The 23,437-nt window shown below is 46.1% G+C and overlaps 1 long non-coding RNA gene across 3 annotated transcripts in view; it reads left to right on the forward strand.

The window, feature by feature from the left end:
* LOC116068627 overlaps positions 1–9,902 on the forward strand; it is a 52,092-nt gene extending 42,190 nt beyond the window's left edge. Inside the window, exons 3-4 of one of the 3 annotated variants that reach the window (XR_004109641.1) lie at positions 1,036–1,202; positions 9,341–9,902. This is a non-coding gene — a long non-coding RNA (uncharacterized LOC116068627). Of the gene's footprint in view, positions 1–1,035; positions 1,203–1,368; positions 2,002–9,340 lie in introns of those variants that run through there. The other 2 variants (XR_004109640.1, XR_004109642.1) reach the window with 2 other exon arrangements.
* The last annotated feature ends 13,535 nt before the right edge of the window (positions 9,903–23,437 follow it).

Genomic DNA, 23,437 nt, shown 5'->3' on the forward strand with positions numbered 1-23,437 from the left:
GCATTCTGTTTTCCTCAGAAATTTCCTCAGGAACCTGAAATGTTCCATACTTATCCTTCCCTTTACTGTGTTCCTCCCATCCTCCTCTCACACCCCCTTCCCCACCACACACACCTCCTCTCTTAGCCTTCTACTTTCTGAGTGAATCACAATTTTTTAATGCAAATGGTACTGATGTAGCAATTCTGGGTGGGTTGCCCTTATTTAAAAATGTCTGCCTTTGAAGAATTCATGATTTTGTCTAATAATTGTTGTCTGACACATCCATTTTAACGTGAAGGTACTATGGTTGTCCTTGGCAGACTTCTTGGGAGAGAACTCGAGCAAGTCTAAACATGTTTAATATGGTTTCCAGACGTCACCATGAATTCCACAGTTCATCATATCGACAGGATCATCTTCAGAAAATTTTACATAATGCTAAAAGATGGCAAGCAAGCAATTGACTCTCACCCTGAAAGCGATGGGAAAACACATAAAATGTGTACTAAATAGGTAGCTGCCAAGAATACACTTTAACAAATTCTAATTATACCCTATATCTTGGCACCCATTTCTCCTTGACATAGCTTAGGAAAATTCCATCTCTACGTCTAAGGCTCTCAGAAATGCATGTGTCTGCAAAGAGAGTCTGACATGCCCATACATCGTTCAAAACCTTTTCCCCAAGCGCTTATGAGGAAACCAAAGGCACAGAAGAGAAACACCAAATATATGTGTCTGAGCGCAGACAAATACCCACATGCACGCACACATTCAGGCTTGTAAATGCACAGGCAAGTGCCTACATCCATGTACACGCTCACACTTGTGTCTGCACAGGCAAATGCCCACATGCATACACTTGTATTACTGGTTGCATATGCACAGGCATGCGGACTGCTGCATGGTGTTGCTAAATCTACATCTCTGTAAAGTTTCCAGTGTGTGTGTGTGTGTGTGTGTGTGTGTGTGTGTGGTGTATACATGAGCATTCCCAGTGTCCATGTGATCATGTCTCAGTCCTTAAACCCTTTCACCTTTTGCTTGATATAGGTTATCCATTGGCCTGGAACTTTAAGGAAGAGGATAAGCTAGATGGCCTCTTAGCCCAGGGACTTCCTACCTCCACTTCCCACCTCAATACCAGGATTCCAGATGTTGCTTTACCCAGACTCAGACATAGGCTCTTTGGATATGAACTCTGTCCTCATGATTTTGAGGTAATCACTTCACTGGTTAAACTATCTTCCCCAGCCCTCTTATGTAAATATTTGTAACTCTCTTGTAACATCAACAGAATTTTTGTATTCGTTGACATTTAACATTCAAATATAGAAGCAGTTCATTCACCTGGGGACACGGCCTGTCTTCTGTGGTTGTCTTTAGGGTCCTTATTTAGGAATCCAAAGATCTGAGGAAGGGTCACCTCTATCTTCAGGATGTACCTCCCAGCCCTGCAGCAGCATCCCAGCATCCTACCACCACTGCAGCAGCATCCCAGCATCCTACCACCACTGCCAATACCATGCCCCCGGTGCCTCACTTGGCCACAACTCATTTGTTTTCCATCAGTTACAGCTCTAATTGGCCAGAGCAAGAATTCCATCCTCTCATCTCTATAAATGTGTGGAAGAAAATTGAAGGCAGGGCCCCCTGGGCCTGTCCATTTTGATTATTTATAGTGAGGTCACGGGATCAGCAGCTACAAGAGGAGAAGAGCATCAACCGTTCTCTAAGCTCATCTCAGGGAGGCCGGTGTGAGCTGCTCCTGCCCAGCACTCCAAGCTACAGTGCAGAAACAAACTGAGTTGGTCTAGGCTTTCTGGCACTGGTGTCTATAAGGGAGACTGGGGCTCAGCGTATCTCTCTGGAGAGCTGATAGCCTGTGCCATGTCGGTTACCTGAAATTATCTCTGCTATAGCAATGAGGAGGGCAGTGTTTCAGGTAGAAGGTGATTTACCTATGAAAGACTTTAACATCATTATTTGTCTAAAAGTAATATTAAAAAAAGGCTCCTCCTCTTCTTGTCGCTCTCTGTATTGACTTGGGATGTACAGTCCAGCGCTAACACAAAGGACACAACGTGAGACCTTGGAACAAGATGTTCCAAAAACGACTAGGGAAAAATCATTTCTAGTGAAGAGGTAGCCTTCCATCTCAGCCAGAGACATGATAAAGAGCTGGCTCTGCTGCGTGGAAGAGAAGAGCAGAAGAACTGTAAGGCGTAGGGGTGGTGGATTACTTCAAGTCAGAACAGGGGAACTGCACACATGAGCGAGAGACTGTGTCAACATGTACAGCATGCACAGACCCACACACATGAGCACACAGAGACTGTGTCCACACACACAGCATGCACAGACCCACACACGTGAGCACACAGAAACTGTGTTAGCATGAACAGCATGCACAGACCTGCACACATGGGCACACAGAGACTGTGTCCACACACACAGCATGCACAGACCCACACACACATGAGCACACAGAGACTGTGTCCACACACACAGCATGCACAGACCCACACACATGAGCACACAGAGACTGTGTTAGCATGAACAGCATGCACAGACCTGCACAAACTCAAGCCAAACCGCACCATGGAGGGGGCTGAGTAGACAGGAAGTCCCATACCCAGTTGAGGAGCTACTGGCATTTGGAGAAGGAAGGCCAGTTTTCTTCAGTGGAGTAACACCTGGTATAGGGATCGCATTCCCAGGCTGGCCCCAGTCCCAGCAGTAGTTGGCCAACACGAGCTGGACTCCATGGTTTTTGGTGTTGTTTGTTTTTTGTTTTGTTTTGTTTTTAAGAGTGAGAAAGAAGGAGAGGGAGAGGGAGATGTTGGGTGGGTAAGAAGGAAAAACTGGGAGGAGATGGAGAGAAATGAATAAGCTTAAAATATATTGCACAAAATTCTCTAAGAATTTATAAATAAAAATTTTAAAAAAGAATTGACTTTACTCATTACCACGCGTATAAATATGCTGAATATACTGCCTAGTCCCCCGTGGCAGTAAATCAGCTAAAGTGTTATGGATGGAGAGAGAACAGGAAGAGCAATGGGCAGGAACAGCCTTCCTAAAGGGTCACATGCCGCAGATCTAAGAAGAGAGATGGGAACCAGGAGGGATGTCGGGGCATGTGGAGTCACATTAACCTAGACTCAAACGTCGCTTTGATCATACATTGGCCTTAATTCAATCTTGCTTTGATTCCCATGATCAACACATATGGATGTATGACCTCAGGCTAATTTATAACATTTTATAAGACTTGGTTTCCTTATCTGTAAACAGTGAGACTGACATGGACTTCATCAGCCCTTGCAAGGACAATAAGGGTACAGAGTCTACAAACAGAGAGAGATGAAGCATAGAGAGTCACCTGTCACTTCACAGTGAAACTGACTGATAGGAATCTCTGGTTTGATCGGAGAAGACGATGAAGGAGTACTCACGCTGATATTTCTTTTTAAAGTTTACCTGTTGCTGTTGAGTGGGTAACCTTGGTTAAGAGAGAGGTGGGGGAAAATAAGTCCAGTTGAAAAGACAAATGATGGCTGAACTATTCAATTCTTGTGCCCTGGCCCCATCAAATGTCTCCAACATGAATTACTTAAGTCCATTCTGTGTGTGCACATGACAAGTTCTGAGCACAACATGTTCTGTTCTCACTGGGACAGAAAAGACTTTCCCTTTCTGCTTTCCTTGGCTAGCAAAGGCAGAGCTAGAGAGAGAGCACATCTTGTGCATATTGAGGTGATTGGACCAGACCACTGTTAAATCATGGTGTTACATTGTTACTGAGTTCCCAAAGCTGTTAGTAAGTTCATGTCTCTCTCCCAGAAATCACCAGCTCTTCAAAGCTCAGCTCTGTGCGCTCCAATATCGCCTTGCCATTTCTTTGTGGCCAAATAAACCCCCACAGGCTGATTCAACCTGCTCAGTGCTACTGTTGGCTTCTCTCCCATTTATTTTCAATCAATTTAGACTCAAACTCAATTGTGGAGGTTATGAAGAGCCGCTCCAGAACAAAGCTGCTATTCTACCTTGGAAGGAGAAAAAGATAAACACTTGCAGTTCTCTCCTTTTGACAAGACTTTGCTTGGGCCTTTGTGGAAATCTCACCTGAGCTGTTGCTGGAGCCCCCGTACAGCAGAATTAACAGGCTCAAAAATAAAACGTCTGATTCCTTTGCACTCTCAGCAACTCTTGGCTCAAAGGATGCAGCTCATTACAGAGAAAAGTCAGAGAGGCAGAGACTTGTCCACCAGGGTGAGATGTGGAATAACTGAGCTAAGCACCGTGAGGGTAGCGCCTACTGTGAAGAGAGAGACAGGGAGAAAGGAGTGACCTGGGGCAAGGGAAGGGCCTGAGGTGGAACAACCCCAAGACTGTGGAAAGAAGAATGCAGGAATATGGCTGGGCAATTCTAAGAGTCGCGGTGGGCAGACATGGAAGCCGTGATGCGGCGGCAGATTGGGTATAGGAGGACAAACCAAGTGGATTCTCCCAGGGACTGTCTGGCATCTCGAGTCACAGGCACATATAGGATCCACTATGTGAAGGTGCCACTGATGTTTTAATCCCAGGTCCTTTCTGTTCCTAATGCTACCTCCTCTTCTCCTTCAGCTGCTCATTCTTGTGGTGTGGTTGATTAAATACGTCACGATAGAGGATCGATGAGTAGATAGATGGTTCCGTCAATAAATACAGTGATTGCCCTTTAAGTATAAAGACCTGAGTTCTGGTCTCTAAGACCCATGTTTAAAAAATAAAAATAAAAGCCTGCATTTCCGAGTTTACCTCTAATCTCACACTGGGAAAGCAGAGCCAGGGGACTCCTGAGCTCACTGGCTGGCCAGTCTAACAGAATGGGCAAACTTTATGTTTAGTAGGAGACTCTCAAAAATAAGGTGCAGAACAATTGAGGGAGACAGCTGATCAACAAATGCCTCTGGTCTCCACATGCACATGCATGTTATGTGTGCCTACATACATACTTAAGCATGAAGGAGATCTTAAAGGGTTTGGAGTCAGTGGGTATCCAGGCTAGCCCAAGAAAGGATACCAAGTATGTATCCTTCAAATACTGAGACATGATAGGCTAAATGGGCACCCTTTCTCCTTAGCCAGTCCTCTTCTTGGGTGTTCTTCTCACAGCCTGTTTATTCACGTTGCTTCCTCTGAAGTAAGGACACATTTCTGCCATGTAAGAAATATTCAGGAAATAGAAATAACGTCAGGCAGGATTGTGACTCCCACAGGGATTTCCCTGGCTAGTGCTAAGTATTTTTGTGTGCATGATGAGAAGGCCAAAAAACGCAGGCTGGCACCATGGCGAAGGAAGATGATTGACAGACGAACAAGCTGTGCTTTGGCTGGTAGATGAAGAGGCTGGGCGTGTTTGTCACACTCCCTCCGCTTTAAGGTTTTTCCTGACAGTTGTCTGTCAGGCTGTAGCTAAGGGGAGGCCACACTTGCATCTGGCTACACAGTCTTGTCCTCTAGACATGGAAACTGAGACGCTCTTCTCATGATCTCAGGCTGCTGGAAGAGTATTCCACCGAATTTTGAGACTGAATAAGGAGCCTAGAGGTTATGGGATGGAAGCTAAACAGAGCTGTGATCCTAAGTGGGAGAACCTAAGTGGGAACCTTGTCCCACGTTCCCTCTGGGGGTATTTGGCAATGTCTTCAGGCATGTCCGGTTGTCAAAGATTCAGTCAGGCAGGACAAGAGTTAGACAGGTACCCAGCACCCTCCAGGGCTCCTCCATGGTGGCCGAGTGTTGTCAACAAGAAGAATCCAGAACTACCTTGGAGACGCCTCTGGGCATGCCTGTAGGGAGTTATCATGATCCTTTAACTAAGATGGGAAGCCACTATGGGTGGTTCCACTCCCTGGCTCGGATCTTGGACAGTGAAAGCAAATCAAGAGAACTGAGCACCATGTGCACTGCTCGCTGCTTCCTGGTTATGGATGCGATGAGTTCAGCAAGCTGCAGAGGCCTTACCTTCCCCACTGTGGTGACCACAAATGCTTTCTCCTTCATGTTGCTTTTGCCAGAGTATTTTGTCACACAGCAGGAAGATCGACTGAGGCAGTAGCTGACCCCTGACCCAGGAGGGATTATCTAGCTCTAAATGTCAATCATAGGAGGCCAAGAAGCCCTACTAGAGAGTGTTCACACACATGCCTGGTGCGGATGTCTACACGGTGACTTTCCAGAAAGCTGGCTGGCTATTTTGTGAAATGTAGAAATTTTACCAGCTGACTGGCACTCCCGCTTTGGAAGTGTGGTCTAAAATGTATTAAAGTTGGCTTAAACTAACATGTTTTTTTTTTTTAAAGATTTATTTATTTATTTGATGTATGTGAGTACACCGTTGCTCTCTTCAGACACACTAGAAGAAGGCCTCAGATCCCATTACAGACGGTTGTGAGCCACCATGTGGTGGCTGAGAATTGAACTCAGGACGTCTGGAAGAGCTCTTAACCATTGAGCTATGTCGCCAGCCCTTGAACTAACATTTAATTTTTACCTGTTCAGCAACTGGACTTTGGCAATTAAGAGAACCCGTTTCCCTCAGATCTGTACCTGCACTCCTTCCTGCAACCTCACAAGGCCCTAGGACACCTTCCTCCTGCTGCTCCTCACCCTCAAACACCCTCTGTGGAGTAGCGGGTGGCCCTCTGTCTTAGTCAGGGTTTCTAGTCCTGCACAAACATCATGACCAAGAAGCAAGTTGGGGAGAAAAGGGTTTATTCAGCTTATACTTCCACATGGCTGCTGATCACCAGAGGAAGTCAGGACTGGAACTCAAGCAGGTCAGGAAGCAGGAGCTGATGCAGAGGCCATGGAGGGATGTTCTTTCCTGGCTTGCTTCCCTGGCTTGCTCAGCCTGCTCTCTTATAGAATCCAAGATTCCAGCCCAGGGATGGTACCATCCACAAGGGGCCCTACCCCCATGATAACTAATTGAGAAAATGCCCTACAGCTGGATCTCATGGAGGGACTTCCCTAACTGAAGCTCCCTTCTCTGTGATAACTCCAGCCTGGGTCACCCTCTGTTCCCATGGATCTGTTCTCTGGTTCCAGATTCATTGTGTTTGTAGAGCTCACCCACCATTCTCAGCCCAGTAGCTATTATAGGGCAAATTGTACCCTTCCTCCCCCAACACATATACTGGAGTCCTAACAACAGGACCTCCGGGTTGGAGAGAGGATCTTTTTTATTTCTTTTTATGAGGCAGGACTTTGTTATGTAACCCAGTGTGCTGGGTAATTTTTAGCAACTTTACACAAACTAGCTTCCTCTGGAAGAGGGAACCTCAGTTGAGAACTGAGTTAGACTGTCTTGTTGAAAAGTCTTTGAGGTGTTTTCTTAGTTAATGATTAATGTGTGAGGATCCAGGCCACTGTAGGCTGGGTCGTTTAAGAAAGCAGGCTGAGAAAGCCTTAGGGAGCAAGACAGGAGCAAGACTGTCAAATGTGTTCTTTGGTGGTCTTTGCTTCAATTAAGTTAGTGCCTTGAGTTCCTGCCCTGAGTTCTTTTATAACTAACCATGACTGGGAAATGTAAGGTAATTACCCTGCCCTCTGCCAGTTGCTTTTGGGCATGGTAGTCATAGAGAGCAAACTAGGACACCTAGGCAGACCTTGAACTTATGATCCTCCTGTCTCAGCCTGGGATTATTGGCATGTACTACGGATGCGGGGGAGGGGGGTAAGGTGGAGTCTTTAAAGAGGTACTTGGGTTGAAATGAAGTTGTATGGGTGGACTCTAATCTCATGGTTGAAGCCCTATAAGAGATTAAAGTGCAGACACACCTGCAGGGAAGACCACACCAAAACCAAAGAGGCAATGACATGGAACCCAAAATGTAACTCGGGCATGCTTACCAAAATGTAAGTCCGCCATGCTGCCATCCTAGCTCAGCCAACTGGTCCCTGCTGTGCCCTGTCCTGTCTGTCGTCCTTGTTCGGGTGGCCCCAGCAGCTGGCCGCCTACCTTCACGTTAAATGCCTTGTTCTCGGTGCAATAGACATGTCTTCTAGTTTAACCTAGCTGTAGGCGGATGACAGGGGATGGGCACATGAGTGTTTGTGAGCTCTTGGGAGACTGGTCCCCACTCCCTCTGTAGGATCTGGAAACTTGACTCTGAGCCATCTTTCCCTCCCTCCCTCCCTCCCTGATGGAAAGATTTTGACCATTCTTTGAGCAAATGTTTTAATACCAATTCTTACCTGTAGATCCCAGGCATCAATATCAGCGCCACAAAGGAACTTGGTAGAAATGCAAGCTCTCAGGCCTGTCCTAATCAGGAACTTTGGCCCTAGGGCTCTATTTGTCACAAGACCTCCTTGGAAGGGTTTCGTTGGTTGGTTGGTTGGTTGGTTGGTTGGTTGAGAGACAGTTTCTCTATGTAGCCCTGGCTATCCCAGAACTTCATATCTACACCAGGCTGGCCTTGAACTCACAGATACTCACCTGCTTCTGCCTCCCGCCCAGATTAAAGGTATATACCATCATTCTTGGCTTGTAACAAGACCTCTTGAGAACTCTGTTGCAGTCCAGACCCGGCGCTCTGGCAATACACAGCCTTCTCCATCGCTTCCTAGATGTGATGGTGAATCTTTGCAGCTGGCATTAGAAGCCAGCACAAACTGTTTATCCACTGGATATTCAGACATTTGAAGTTGGTAAATTTTCTGCTCAGCTACATGATGACCGAAACAGACTATTTTATTACTCATTGTGTCCCCAGGGTCTAGGACATGTAATATCTTAGGACTTGATATATTTTTACTGAATTAACAGACATATAGAGGATGAGATAAAAGAAGACCTATAAGAAAAGAGCAATTTATTGTAAAAATAAAGGCCGAATCCCAGAGCTGGGGGTATAGAACAGGTGGTGGAATACTTGCAGATCGAGCACAATGCCCTAGATTCTATCCCTGGTTCCATGTAAACTGGCCATACAGTGCAGGCCGATAAGTCCAGGACTCAGGAGGCAAAGGCAAAGAGAACAGAAGTTCAAAGTCATCATTGGTTAAGAAGTAAGTTTCAGGCCAGTCTGTGCCCTGTTTCAAATAGTAAAGAAAGATAAAATATAAAAGCAAAGAAATATTCATGCCAGCCTCACGGGTCAGTGAGGAGGGTTAAGTACCCTCTGCAGCACGCTGTTCCCATTATGCCCTGGCACATCGATAACATGCCTACCCTGTAATTCTAGCAGAGTTTAGCTCAAATTCCAGGAGCTCGATGTTTATAAAGCAAATAAATAAGCGTTCCACTTCATTAAGATCTCCATAAGACACGGAGGGTGCAATATAATGCTTTGCTTTGCAGCCAGCCATAAACCAGAGCAGCGGCAGCCACGGAAAACATTTTGGAGCAAGGCATCCATCCAGGAAGCAGGAATCAACCAACAGACATGAGAAGGGAGAAAAAAATATCACAGAAGCCTGAGTGTGAACCTCAACTGACCCACACAAGCAAAGGAAAGAGAGCCGAGATGCAGATCAACAATAGGGAGAAACAGTCTGTGAAGATCTGGCAGGGAGAGGGAGGTAGGACTCTCCAGGTGGTCATGGGTCATGCTGCACTCTGGTGTGGTTAGACCCCAGACTCCTCCCAATAAGCAAAAAGGTTGGTTAGCACAAGTGAGGTCCTGCCCTGGAGCTGTCTGAGCTAATGGTCAGATACTTGAGGTGGGAGCAGAAATTTCAGGCAAGCAAATGTACATATTCTTCATTTGAGTGTTCATTTACTAGTGTGGCCTGGGGACACTGATTATCCCAACACATATTCTGCCTTCTGTATAGTCGTTAATCTTGTAAAACGTATATTCGTGTTGATGATCCCAAATCTTGGCAAGCCGGTCTCTTACTAAATAAATACACAAAGATGAGAACGATGGTACTGGCCATAGAGATCGCGGAGAGGCAGTTTTAGTTCACAGTGTTATTAATATTGAATTTTTCACTATTTTTCTCCTGCTTGAAGTATTCCAGTGACAGTGTATTCATTCTGACAAATCATAATGCTTTAACTACTTCCCCCAAAAGACTTCTGTGTTTTTCAAAGGAGTCTTCAGTACAAATTCTGTTGCCTCAGGGAATGGCACTGAGGAATTCAGGGTCAAGTCAGCCTGCCAAAACCCACATCAACAGAGTCCCCCAGACGCCACAAAACAAAGCAGAGAGAAAACAGAAGAAGCAGAGGAAACACTCTGACCTCTGCGGGAGGCCGCTTGTCTTCTCTTACGCGGTGAGGCGGGCGCACTGCACCTAAAGCAACAAGCGGTTTTTGGAGCCCGGGTTGCCAGGAAACGGACGCCTCTCCGCCTCTCCGCACTCTCGGCCACGGACAAAGCTGACCCCTAGGCCTAGAGCAGCAGCGGGGCAACTCGTTTCTTGTATTTGTTTTTATTGACAGAAATGTATTTATCATGTTTAGTGAAATGTTCTGAAGTACACACACATGCACACACATCGTGGGATATACTGAACTACATGGATATTATCACATGTAGACAGTAAAGATGTATGAAAGGCAGCCTTTTGCTCCTGGAGATGGGAAACTAAATTGGGATAACCATTATGGGGAACAGTATGGAGGTTCTTTAAATAACTTTTAAAAAGCAGAATTATCCTATTATTCAGATAACCCATTACTGGACACACACACACACACACACACACACACACACATATGGGTTTTGTTTAATGAAATGAGCGAGGCAAAAAGATACCTACAGTCCGTTATTCACTCATTATGGTTTATTCACAATATCCGGATTATAGAATCAACTGACATGGATCAGAGTATAGATGCCAAAGTAAAGTAACCATGTTCCTTACTTGTCTCACTGAGAAAAGATACCTAACTTAAGCCGGGAAGAGTTGATTCTGGAACACAGTTGGAGGATGCTGTCCATCAGGGCAGAGAAGTCACAGGCAACAGAAACTGGAAATAGCCTGTTACATTGTATCCACTCTGGAAGCAGCAGGAAGGTTTGCCTTCAGCGCACTTTCTCTCCCTCACTTCTCCCCTCCCTCCCTCCCTCTCTCTCTCCCTTCCTTCCTTCCTTCCTTCCTTCCTTCCTTCCTTCCTTCCTTCCTTCCTTCCTTCCTTCTTTCTTTCTTTCTTTCTTTCTTTCTTTCTTTCTCTCTCTCTCTCTTGTTTTATTTCTTCCTTCCTTCATTTTTCTTTCCTTGTTTTCTTCCATTCACTTCCAGGATCCCCACCCAATGGAACTACTCCCCCACCCCCCATTTAACCTGGCTCTTTCTATTCTTCCCCAGTTAGCCTAATCAAGATAATCCCTCATAGACAGGATGAGAGAGCCGTTTCCATGGTGATTTTAAAGCCCATCAAGCTGATAATCAAGACTGGCCATCAAAAACGTCTTCCCTCGTCAATGTGATAACTAAACACATTGCTTTTAAGCCATAATTCCCCCCACCCCCCACCCCCGGACTCCTGGCTACCTCACATTGCAAACAGCATTCAGTCCTACATGAGAAGTCTCCACTGTCCTTTAACATTCCAACGCCATCCAAAAGTGCAGGATCTCTTCTGAGAGCCAGGCAAATGTCTTAGCTGTGAGCCCTGTGCAGTAAACAAGTTCTATCCGTCCAGCATATTAAGGGCACAGGTAATCATCTTCATACAGAAGGAGAAGGATGGGGCAGAGCAAGGAATGATCATACAAAAGCAGAATGAGAAGCAAGCAAAGAAAGCTCCAGAGCCTGCGACTTCGTGTCTAGTACCTCAGGCTGAAGAGGGAGCCAACCTTCTGGGGCTCAAAGGGCTTGGGTGGCCCCACATGGTTCAGCTGCCCAGACCACAGATAGACCCTTTCTTGGGCATCTCTGCTTCATGCCTGCAGCTTTCTAGGCAAATGTTTCATGGCTCTGGCATCTGCATTCTCCTTGTCTGAAACTTTAAACTTTCTCACACACTGTCCCTTGTTGAATTTCACATGTCCCTTGTCATTTTGCTCCATCTTCTTCCCTCACTGTAACCCAGGATGATAGTGAATGCTCATCATGACACAACTTGAATGCTGCTCTATCTTGAGATTTCCTCCACCTACCCCACCCCCAAAATTCATTATTCCTGTATTTAGCCTCACTCAAAGTCTCAAGACATGAGCAGAATGTAGCCAGACTCTTCCCCATAAGGTATAAGCAATGACCTTTAGTTCGGTTCCTAACAAAGGCCTTGTCCCCCTCTGAATCCCCACGAGCCTTGCTTACACTGTTCACATTTCTCTCAGCATTCCTGTCATCCAAACACCCACTAGAATGGTCTGTAAAGTTCTGCTAATATAATATCATGCCTGGGCTATTCTAACCCCAAGTCTCTTCTAGATTCCTCCTGAAACAATTGTAAAGGCCTGAGAAGCACATGGTCAGGCCCAGCACATCTCCGTACCAGTTTTCTGTATTTGTTACTTTCCTCGTTGCTCAAAATACCTGATCAAAGTGACTTTAAAAAGGAAGGTTTGTTTTGGATGGATCACAGTTTGAGAGTATCATGGGTTGAAAGAGAAATGCCCACAAAGTTGCAAGCATTTGAGCGCCTCATCCTCGGTTGTGGTATTGTTAGGGTAGTGTGATAGTTTGTATATGCTCGGCCCAGGGAGTGGCACTAATAGATGGTGTGGTTCCGTTGGAGTGGGTGTCACAGTGGGTGTGGGCTTTAAGACCCTCGTCCTAGCTGCCTGGAAGTCAGTCTCCCACTAGCAGCCTTCAGATGAAGATGTAAAAACTCTCAGCTCCTCCTGTACCATGTCTGCCTGGATGCTGCCATGTTCCCACCTCGATGATAATGGACTGAACCTCTGACACTGTAAGCTAGCCTCAATTAAATGTTGAGTTGCCTTGGTCATAGTGTCTGCTCACGGCAGTAAAACCCAAGTCAGGTAGGTCAAGGAGATGTGTCCTTGTTGAACTAAGTATGTCACTGGGAATGGGTTTTGAGAGGAGATAGCCTCACCCACATATCCAGTTTGCCCTCTCTGCTTTGTGCTTCATGTTTGCCGTTGAAGCTATGATCTATCTTGCTCCTGTCACTATGCCTGGCCCATGCCACCATGTCTGCTACTGCGGGCTCTCATCCTGCCTGTGAGCCAAAATCAACCCCTTTCTACGAATCATTTTTGGTTGCTGTGTTTTATCACAGCAACAAAATGTAACTAATACAGAGAGAATCATTTGTCACAGCTGGGAAGTCATTGTTGTAGGAATATTAAGTAGTTGGTCACGTAGTGTTCACAGTCAAAGAAACAGAGAGGAACACTGGGCTCAGCTTGCTGCCTCCTTCATGTTTGTCTGGGGAATCCAGCTTTGAAAAGGTTCCACCCACCATTAGGGAGGGTCTCCCCGTGTCAATCTTATCTAGATCATTCCTCTAAGATGCACCCAGAGATCTGTTTCCACAGTGATTATAACACTCAAGAGTACCCATTGGGTAACACAATGCCTCTCACCATACTGTGGATCTGAAACATTAAACTCACCAGATCAGTTTCTGAGGCAAATGACAGAAACACAACTTTATATCGTACTGCCAAGAACCACATTAATTGGCCAACAATTGAGCTGTGGGTAGTGCCAGGTTACCAGGCATAGAGAAAACTAAGGTTGGAAATAAAATTGCCATGGTGTTCTCTAATCTCTCATGCCTGTTTTCCTTGGAGTTCCAGCTCTCTCCCACAGACCTCTCTTGTTTAGAGAATAGGAAGGGGGACCAGTTGGATTCCTCATCCCACATCTGCCCACTTGATTCTTCGCCATTACTGTAGAACCAGCTTGGCCCTCCTCGTGCCCAGGTGGGCAGGCTACTGTGATGTAAGACTTCAGCCAGGAACACCTGGTACAAGCTGCGAATTCCAACAAGGAAAGGGAGCTATTCCGGAAGAGAAGGCTGCTAGACAGACACTGGCATGCCATGTACCACCTGCCTGCCGTGGATGGGTGTTGTTCTGAGTGCATGAGGCTAGAATCTCAGCTGTGGTAAGCTGTACAGGAGACACAGCAGAGGTTAGACCCTAGATAGCATGGGAAAGAGTATTATATAAAATGCTTAGCACACTTGCCTACATTCATCTTGTAAAGTTTCTCTTTTGTGCTTTTAAGGTACCCAGGTGGCTTCCCTTACTGAGTCTTCTCCATGCTAACATTTGTCTTGGCCTGTTGCTTCTTTCCACAATCAGACAGGAAGCTCACCTGCCCCATGAGTCTGCTTCCCAGACCCCTCATGGCCTCACTCAGGCCCTGTCCTTAGTCAGAGTCTCCTTGTGATTTTCAGGGTCACTATCAGACGGCTTTTCCTTCCCGAAGATAATCTCACTTCTTGAAGCTCCCACTATGAGTCTCCCGTGTGTCCTACATGAATAAGTAAGTTAGACATCCTTTTCACTGACTGTTGTTAAAATAAAGAACAAAAGGATGGAGTGAGTTCAGAGGTTTGCCAGGAAAATTATCAGTGTGCCACCATCAGGGACGAGCATCGCTGTGACAAGGAATGGCCCTCAGCAACAGTCTAGTTTCCAACCTCAGCAAACTCATGGATTGAAGCATAATGCCCTGATTTAGCCATGGCTGGGCACTGAGTTTGGGAATGCTTGGGATAAAGAACCTGCTACCAGGAAGCTGTAAGCTGGGGGGTAGGGTTTCACAAGCTGTCCCCTCTAACTGAAGAGCTATGGACAGCTATGGAAGGCTCCTAAGGACAAGAAGTTTTATGGAAGGCTGATGGCTTGACCGCACTTCAGTCGATGGCCTCACACCTAGGTCATCAGCACGAATTGAACTTGGACTATTTTGTTGTTGTTGTTTTAATGAAGAAATAAAAGGACATGACTTTGGGTAGGGTGGGGAGACAGGAATGGATCTAGGAAGGGCTGGGGGAGTGGTGGGGTTAAATATGATAAAAATGTATAGCGTTCTTTTGGCCAGAGTCTTGCTATGGAGCTCAGGCTGGCCTCAAATCCACAAGCCTCCTGCTTCAGTCTCTTAAGTGTTTGGATGGTGTGTACACCCCTGTTCCCACATGGTTTCTTATACAGTAGGTGGTAGAGAGTATCATAGTGTCTCTGAGGGGGTAATGGACAGTGTCATGCTTCATAAGGAACACCTAGGGTGAGCAATGGTGGGACTGGGTGAGGCAGCTGTGTTAACACTCTAACACTCTCAGCCACAGCTCACCGTGATGGGAACTAAATTCAGCGATGCGGATACAGGAGTCAGGGAAGAGGTTTGGAGATGGCAGAAGAGGCCAAAAGGGAACCATTTAACATGGACTGAAAACCTGAATGGTCTCCCAGGGTTTCTAACAGAGACTTATCACACGGGGATGATTGACAGGCTTGCTGCACAGGCCCACCTCGGCAGCGCCCCTCGTCATTGTCAAATCTGACTTTGAATTGTTAGCATCATCGCTGAGATCAATCTGGCACAGGTATTTCACAAACTGCCTCGGTACCTGTTAATTTTATATCTTACATAATTATTCCCTTTTGTGCCTTCGCTGTCAGAGTTCTTGAAGTACATCAGAGCAGCGATTTAAGTGGCATCTGTTAACCTTGGCAAACGTTATGAATCCTTAGACTCTCCCCCATAAGGAGGCCTCCAATGGAGTGTGTTTATTTCTTAACGTCCTACAAATAGTAGGTAAGATGTTCTCAATATCACCATTGGGGCCACCACGCCATGTGTGGAGGTGGGCCTGAAGCTATCTTCTAAGGTGAGATTCATGGGGGCCCTGGAAAGGGCAAGACGAAGCTTTTAAGCTCAACGATGAGAGGGAGGGTTAGGAAGTAGATGTCAGCCTGAATCTTTCCTCCACTCCCTACATGCCTAGAGAAAAAGTGTGAGCTAGGGAGGATGAAGCAAATCTGCACTATGAGAAGTAGCCATTAAGGGGGTGGGGGGGGGCGGCGAGGAGGCTGTGCTCAAGCTTGCAGTTCCTCAGTGCCTGCCCCGCCCCCATGAGGCACCAAAAGCTCCTTCATCCTCTCAAGAACTCAGACCTCAGCATGCATTTCAGGTGAAGCCTTTGGAATAACAGCTCCTGTTACCATGGGGAGTAGCCATCTGGTAGAAGAAAATGAGGGGACTGGGGAGAACCCAGGAAGCTTCTTCAGCCAGAGCAGTAGAGCTCACCATAAGGAAGCTGGGATTCCCTGGTGTGGGCACAGCAGGAGTGATGGAGCCGCCCACAAAGTGCCTGGCCAGGAAGGGGTTCTGCTGAACATGCTCTTCAAACGCCAGTTGCTGTTAGGGTGGAGAGCCTGGGGGTCAAATGAATGGACCTCAGTAGGCCACCAAGACAAACCCACATTACACCTTAAATGTCTCCCCACCATGCTCGGGGTCTCCCAAGCAGAGCTTTGAGGGCAGGGAAAGCGCACAATAGAATGAACTGACAACAAGCCAGCACATGACTGAACTTCCCTGATGATGTCTAAACTCAAATGTTTGCAGTAAACACAATGGAACTGAGACAGAAATCTTTTTTTTTTTCCTAGAAAAGTGAAGAAATTTACATATTGGCTTACGTGAGTAAGTAACTACAAATGTATATAGAACTTTATCAGAAGGGTTAAGGACAGGAGATGGTATGTGACAGATATGGAATAGAGACCAGATCTAGAATTGTTTTAAAATAATAAAATAAAATTAATGAGAAGATCTGTATTTACAGAGTCAAGTTTTGAATTCACTCCTAATCTTTCATAAGCCAGAGCCACGGCATCTCTCCCTTTAGCTTTGGCTGGACAGCTTAGCCAAGCCCTACCCCTAAAATTCAGTCTGTTAGGATAATTGCTGGGACACCCTCCTGGACAGGGTCGACTTAATTTAGTTAATGGTGTTCTGATTTTGAGTATAGGATCCAGGAAGGCTCTGGTAGACGATAATGAAATAAAGCAGGGATGGATTAGATGGAGCTTGCAAAACATTTGGTGTTAAGAACTTGAGATGTCAAACCTGCGAATAGAACCCTGTGTGCACAGCGAGTTCCCAGAAGATAAAAGAACAAGGGCAGAAGACACACATTCCAGCTGGGAACACGAACAGGATCATAACAGGATCAGGAGGTACAAGCCAAGGAAGCATGGGGACCCGAGCCTCCAGTGACACATGCAGGAGCCAACTGTGCAGTTCTCACCCCCCTGACAGGCCCAGCTCGACAGTAATGTCCCCAGCATCATGAAGATTGCTCCTGTTTGAGCCCACACTTTACCAATTGCTCTAGATCCATTCAAAACACTGCTGAAGTTGCTAAAGTCCTTAGGGTTTTCTTTCCCAGTTACCCTCCCCTTCCCCCAAAAAGGGATCAGTGTCCCTCCCTCCTTTGCTATCTTTCACTGATGTGCATTTCTATATTTTTCAAAAAGCTCAAGGTCCAAAAACAATACGCAACTTTGCTTTATAAACATCACAACTATGTATAGTCCATTTGTTTGTTTATATCCTGATGTCATGCCAAAAGAATTTGGGATAATGAGGCCAGGAATATAGAGGTGAATTAAAAACCTTTGGGACAGATAGAGGGCATGAATAAAGCTGGAAACTTAAGGCTCAGAGAAAGGAGAAACAAGAGTAGCTGTGACCAGAGCAAAATGCTAAAGACATCTTGTGATTCCGATTTGAGTCCGAACCACAGGAGGTTACTGGAGCACATCTATGGGGATGGCCCTGCTGTCCTGTGGACTGGCCCCTTCTCTCTTGGATCTTCCTCTACAGGCCCTTCCGTGGCTCTCACCTATGGAAGGACACGTGTAGCTGCATGCCAGAAGACAGTCCCAATCACGTGTGGGCCAGTAGCAGCAGCAGTCCTTACTGAGTGCTGAGACCTGGGTATAGCACTGATGGTATGCTGTGCTCTCTAACTTCACACAAAAAGAAACTATGTGCTCACTAGACACTGTACCACCTTCTCTGGAATCCAGAATTCTTTTCTACCCCATAGCAGGCTCATGGCAGGTCTGGTCTTGTGATCAGATCTTTTGAATAATCAAGTGAAGAGTGTGTATGTGTGTGTATGTGTGTGTGTGTGTATACACATGTGTGTACATGTATGTACACGTGTGTGTGAGTGTGTATGTGTGCTCACGCTCATACTCGCACGCACTGCTAGGACTCAAACCCAGACCTGTAGCTGCCGGTAAGTGCTTCAACATCTCTAGCCCTCATTAATATTTTTAACTCCAGAATCCCCCAACTTCTAAATGAAACCAGAGGTCTCCCAAATGGTAAAGTGTGTTTAGCTGCCCTAAGAGAGTGTTCTGAGAGAGTGTCAAGGTGAAGTCCTTGTGATCTACCTATGTCCCTCAGCCATCTGGGACAAATGGGTCAGATGAGGTCAGAACACCTTCAGTGACTTGATGTGTGTCACAACAGTCCAGGAATGAGGCCATGTAAGGAGACTTCGGAGTGCTTGTTCTTGGAATGCGTTTTGTGTCCCTCCCCAAGAGTAGCAGATAGGAGTGAGTTTATTTCAGCTGTCATATGCCTCTGTGGAAAACCATGTGTCTTGTCCATGTGACTGCACACCTTACTCATCTGAGTCTTCCTAATCCTCGGCGTATACACTGTCTGATGCTCTGAATAAAGCTGGCTATTGCATGAGACTTTAGTCTGCCTCATTCTTAGGGACTGCTCTCCCAGGCTCACTCTACCAGGCTCAATCAACTAGTGTGGTAAACAGATATGGGCCCCAAGGTACGAGTATTAGGCCCTGTACTTTGCCTGTGTAACAAGGCTGTGTGTGTGTGTGTGTGTGTGTGTGTGTGTGTGTGTGTGTGTGTACATGTGCTTGTACCTTTGTTTATGTGTGTGCATGGGTGTGGATGTGTTCAGGTGTGTATGCATGTATAAGTATGTGTGTGTGCACATGTACATGTGCACATGTGTGTGTATATATGTGTCTGTACCCGTGTATACGAGTATGCACATGTCTATGTGTGCACATCGGTGTGGATGTGTTCAGGTGTGTGTGCATGTGTAAGTATGTATGCGTGTGTGTGCATGTGTGTGTGTGTGTTTGCACACTTTGAACTTGGGCCCTCTATACACTGTACACTTCCTCTCCAACTAAGCTGCACCTCTAACCCCAAAATGTACCCATGAAAACCTTTGAAGCTTTTACTTCTCTCGGTTGCTTTTAAGTTAAAAATTGTTAAGAATTTACCCATCATGCTGGAAAATATTTAACATTGAAAGAACCTCAAGAGGCACATCTGGAAAACCCAGAAATAGACATTTTACATTTCATACCCTGCCTATTTTCCTATACTTAATTGATTCCATTATTCATGCCTCTACACACCAAACTGATTTTTTTCCTCACTGCTCATGCATAGTTATTAATCAAGGGTCTCTGTTCTCTATGAGGCAAGCTGCTCCCTGTAAAAAGGTTGCCTCTCCCCTCTGAAGTCAAGGTCTCCAGCTCCTCACTGTGCTCATCCCTCACATCTAAGCTCTTCCTGAATTACCTGAGATGTGTAGAACTAACTCTCCATTGTTCGCAGAGTGTGGCAATGCCTGCCCGTTAGCCCTGCCCTTGGGAGGTAGAGGCAGGAGGATGAGGAGTTTAAGGCAGGCCTCAGCTACATTGTGAATCAAGAACTATCCTGGGTTTCATGAGACCATCTTTAAAAACAACAACAGAAAGGACTTGTTAATATTTCCAAAGAAAAGGTACCTCATTTCCAAAACAGTCCCCAATACTGCTCCCTAATTAAGTCACTTGGATCCTGTTTGGTTTTCTGTTGCTCAAATCAAGTTCAGCTTTCTGCCTTTTGAGATAGCAGCTCTTCTGTTTGGTATCTGTATAATGAATCTCCTGGTTATTCACCACTTACTTCAATTTCATTGAGGTGAAATTATAATGAGAATAAAATTAACTTGCTGCTTAAGAGCTCAAAAAAAAAAAAAAAAGGAAAGAAAAAACCAAAACAATTGATTAAGTTTGCTCAGGGAGCACCACCCAAGTACAGAGCACGGTGACTCTAGAACCTTCTCCACCCTTGGCACAAAGAGACATAAACAAGTCATGGATGCCTTCCAGGCTGTATCAATTCAGGCATCCTTACTCAGACACATCTTTTGTCTCCAGTCACTCCCAAGATGGTAGCAAACAGATTTGGCATCATCTGAGGGTTGGTAGTGAACATATTTTTATGAGAAAGGCTAGAAGAATATCCTTAGCAAAATTTGGCTCACTGTGCCAAAATGTCCAGGGATAAGCTGCTTCACAGCAGGGTTATGCTCCGAGAAATGAGCCATAAAGCAATTTTGTCACTGGGCAAACAGAGCAGGGATTTATATAAGCCTACTGGTATAGATCAGTCGCTTGGCTCAGCTTGCTGCTGCTTCTACAGGTTGATGTGAGGGTAAAATTGCATTCTGCTAGTATTAAACCTGTTTCTTATATTTTTTCTCAACAGAATTCATACTAAAATAAACAAGGGTCTGGTGAGACGACTCAGTCAGGAAGCACTTGAGGATGACCTGAGTTTATATCAACAGCACCCATGCAAGAGGCGGCAAGTGACTCATTCCTGTAATCCCAGCTCCGGGGAGATGGAGGCTGGGGCTCTCCGAAGCTTGTTGGCCTCTTAGCCAAGCTGAATCAGTGAGCTCCAGGTTCAGTGAGAGACCCTGTCTCAAATATAAGGTGGAGCACCATACAAGAAGACACCCGACATGGATCTCATACTCACACAGTTATGTACCGACACGCACAGGTGCATACACACACAATCAAACTGTAGTGTGGCTAACATGTAGTCCTCCTGACACAGGCATGCATTATTCCAGCAGACATTCCATACTGATGCTAAAGCACATGGCTGCACACACTGGCAAAAGTTTCATGAAACTTTTGCTGTAGCTCTGAGGGTCCCAGCATTGAAGCCCTGAAGTCCTGTGTGAGAGCTGTAACATAACAAAGTGTGGCCATCTCCTACTCCTACTCCTCCCCTTCCTCCTCTTCCTCCTCCTCCCCTTCCTCCTCTTCCCCTTCTTCCTCTTCCTTCTCCTCCTCTCCCCCTTCCTCCTCTTCCTCCTACTCCTTCTCCTTTTCTTCCCCTCTTCCCCTTCTTCCTTTTCCTCCTCTTCCTCCTCCCGTCTTCCCCCTCCTCCCTCTCCTCCTCCCTCTCCTCCTCCCCCTCCCCTTCTCCTCTTCCTTTTTCTCCTCTTCTTCCTCCATCTTCCTCCTTCTCCCCCTCCTCCTCCTCCTCCCTTTCCTCCTATTCCTCCTCCTGTTCTTCTTCCTCTTCCTCCTCCTCCTCCCCTTCTTCCTACTCCTCCTCCTGTTCTTTCTCCTCTTCCTCCTCCTCCCCTTCCTCCTCTTCCTCCTAATCCTCCTCTTCTTCCTCCTCTTCTCCTTCTTCCTCTTCCTTCTCCTCCTCTTCCTCCTACTCCTCCTCTTCTTCCCCTTTTTCCCTTCTTCTTCCTCTTCCTCCTCCATCTTCCCCCTCCTCCCTCTCCTCCTCCCCCTCCGACTCTTGCTGCTGCCACCAGAACAACTGCTGGAAGTTGAATTGTGATAGCTGCCAAGCACAGGGCTGCTCTTGTTTAAAGTCTGGAGCAAAACATCCCCACCTCAAATGGCTAGTCCATAAGTCTGTGACCTGGAAAATCTGGGGCTACAGATCCCTAGCTCACAAGGCTCAACGCTGTGCACCTCTGGGTCCACCAGTCTAGCCCTTGGACCTTGAATATTCAAGGACTCCCAACTGCCAGCACTGATCATCTATCTATGATTCCTACCCAGGTAGAGCAAAACATACCAGCCCATTGGTGATATGATTGCTACTAAATACGATAAATCTTAGAAAAACCAATCTCATCAATGTACTTGCCAGCCATCATAAGCACACTTCTAATCCTGACGTACCAGCTAAGACGTGAGATCATAATTCATTAATAAACTGACTACGTACTGGGTCAGAAATGACGATGTGCCAGGGTGCCAGGGGTCATGCAGACATAATGTGTTGTTAGCAACTATCTCTCTTCCTCATCTTTGATTTGGAATCTTCTGACATCTGGACTATTCATATAGGGGATGTAATGATTGGGGTAAGTTTTTAGTATTTATGATCCAGATGTGTGCAGAATCAACAGTAGAGTGCTGCCTGGGGGTGCAACCCAGTGAAGTAACATACATGCGTGTGCTGCGAATTCCCTCCTCATTTCTCTGATATCGCAGGCACTTCCTAATCTCTTTGCTCATCTTCTTCTGCAAAAGCATAGGAGGAAAAAAAAAAGCCTAATTAGCAGATCTCATTAGCTTCTTAACGGACAACCCTGCTAAATTTTTCAGTAATATGGTTGAGCACCATTTCCTTAGGCAGGGTGCATTCAGAAAATAGATGGCAAAATTTGTTCCTAAGCATGACAGTGTGGAACTGTTTCGCCATGTGACTGGAAGGAAACCCATGTTCCCTGGGCACCAGTGGCATGCTCAGGGATCCTGAATCACTAGTCCCTATAAGCTTCAGATTAATCCTTGAAGAGTAGAAGGTATCTCTGGCTTTGAGATGACACATCTGAGGTAACTGCAGGCTTACAGAGCTTATGAGCAGTGGGCAAAGAATCAAATCTAGGGCTGCATATTTCCAAAGCCTGCAGGCTGATTTTATGCTAACCTATCTCTGGGCTCGTGTGTCTGAATGCTTGGTCTCTACCTGGTAACAGTCCTTCAGAGGCTATGGAACTTTCACGAACTGGGGCCTAGAGCTGGAGGAACTGGGTCCCTAGAGGGGCAGACCGTGAGATGTCTGTAGCTCACCTCACTTCCTGTCTCCTTTCTGCTTCCTGTTTTTCCAATTGAGGAATCTCAGCCGTCTGCTCCAGCCATCACAGAGACGCCCACTACAAGGCTTTCCCTGTCAGGATGACCCGTAACCTCTTAAACTTCGAGTCAAAAAAAAAAAAAAAATCAATCCTTTCTCCCTTAAGTTGCTTCTTGTTGGGTGTTTGGTTGCAGCAATAAGAAAGGTGACTAACACAGTTATATCAAGGCAACTCGAGGAAGAGACAAGTAAGGACTTACCCGCAGCTCTGCAAGAGCCTCTTACTGCATTGAAGTTTCCGATGCACACTTAGACGTCTCACCCTGCAGGGAAGCAGGTCTGCTGATCAAGAGAGTCTGACGCCAAGGAAGAAATGAGAGCAGTCCAGGAGAGGAACAACTACCTGGCAGGGAGTTGGAAAAGATCCCTAAGGATCCCTTTCTCCAGAAGGATCCTCGTCCTAATAGCTAGGTGCTAACAGTTGCCTGAAACGGACTCTGCCTATGTATCTGTGGTGGCTTGAAGGAGAAATGTGCCCTGGGTCAGTCCAGATGGGCAGGTCAAAGGGCTGGCTCAGGGGCCACCCCTAGGAAGGAAGGTCAACTTAAGGCATGTATGTTTCCTTC

This window comes from Mastomys coucha, unplaced genomic scaffold (assembly GCF_008632895.1).
Source record: "Mastomys coucha isolate ucsf_1 unplaced genomic scaffold, UCSF_Mcou_1 pScaffold1, whole genome shotgun sequence".
Taxonomy (NCBI): domain Eukaryota; kingdom Metazoa; phylum Chordata; class Mammalia; order Rodentia; family Muridae; genus Mastomys; species Mastomys coucha.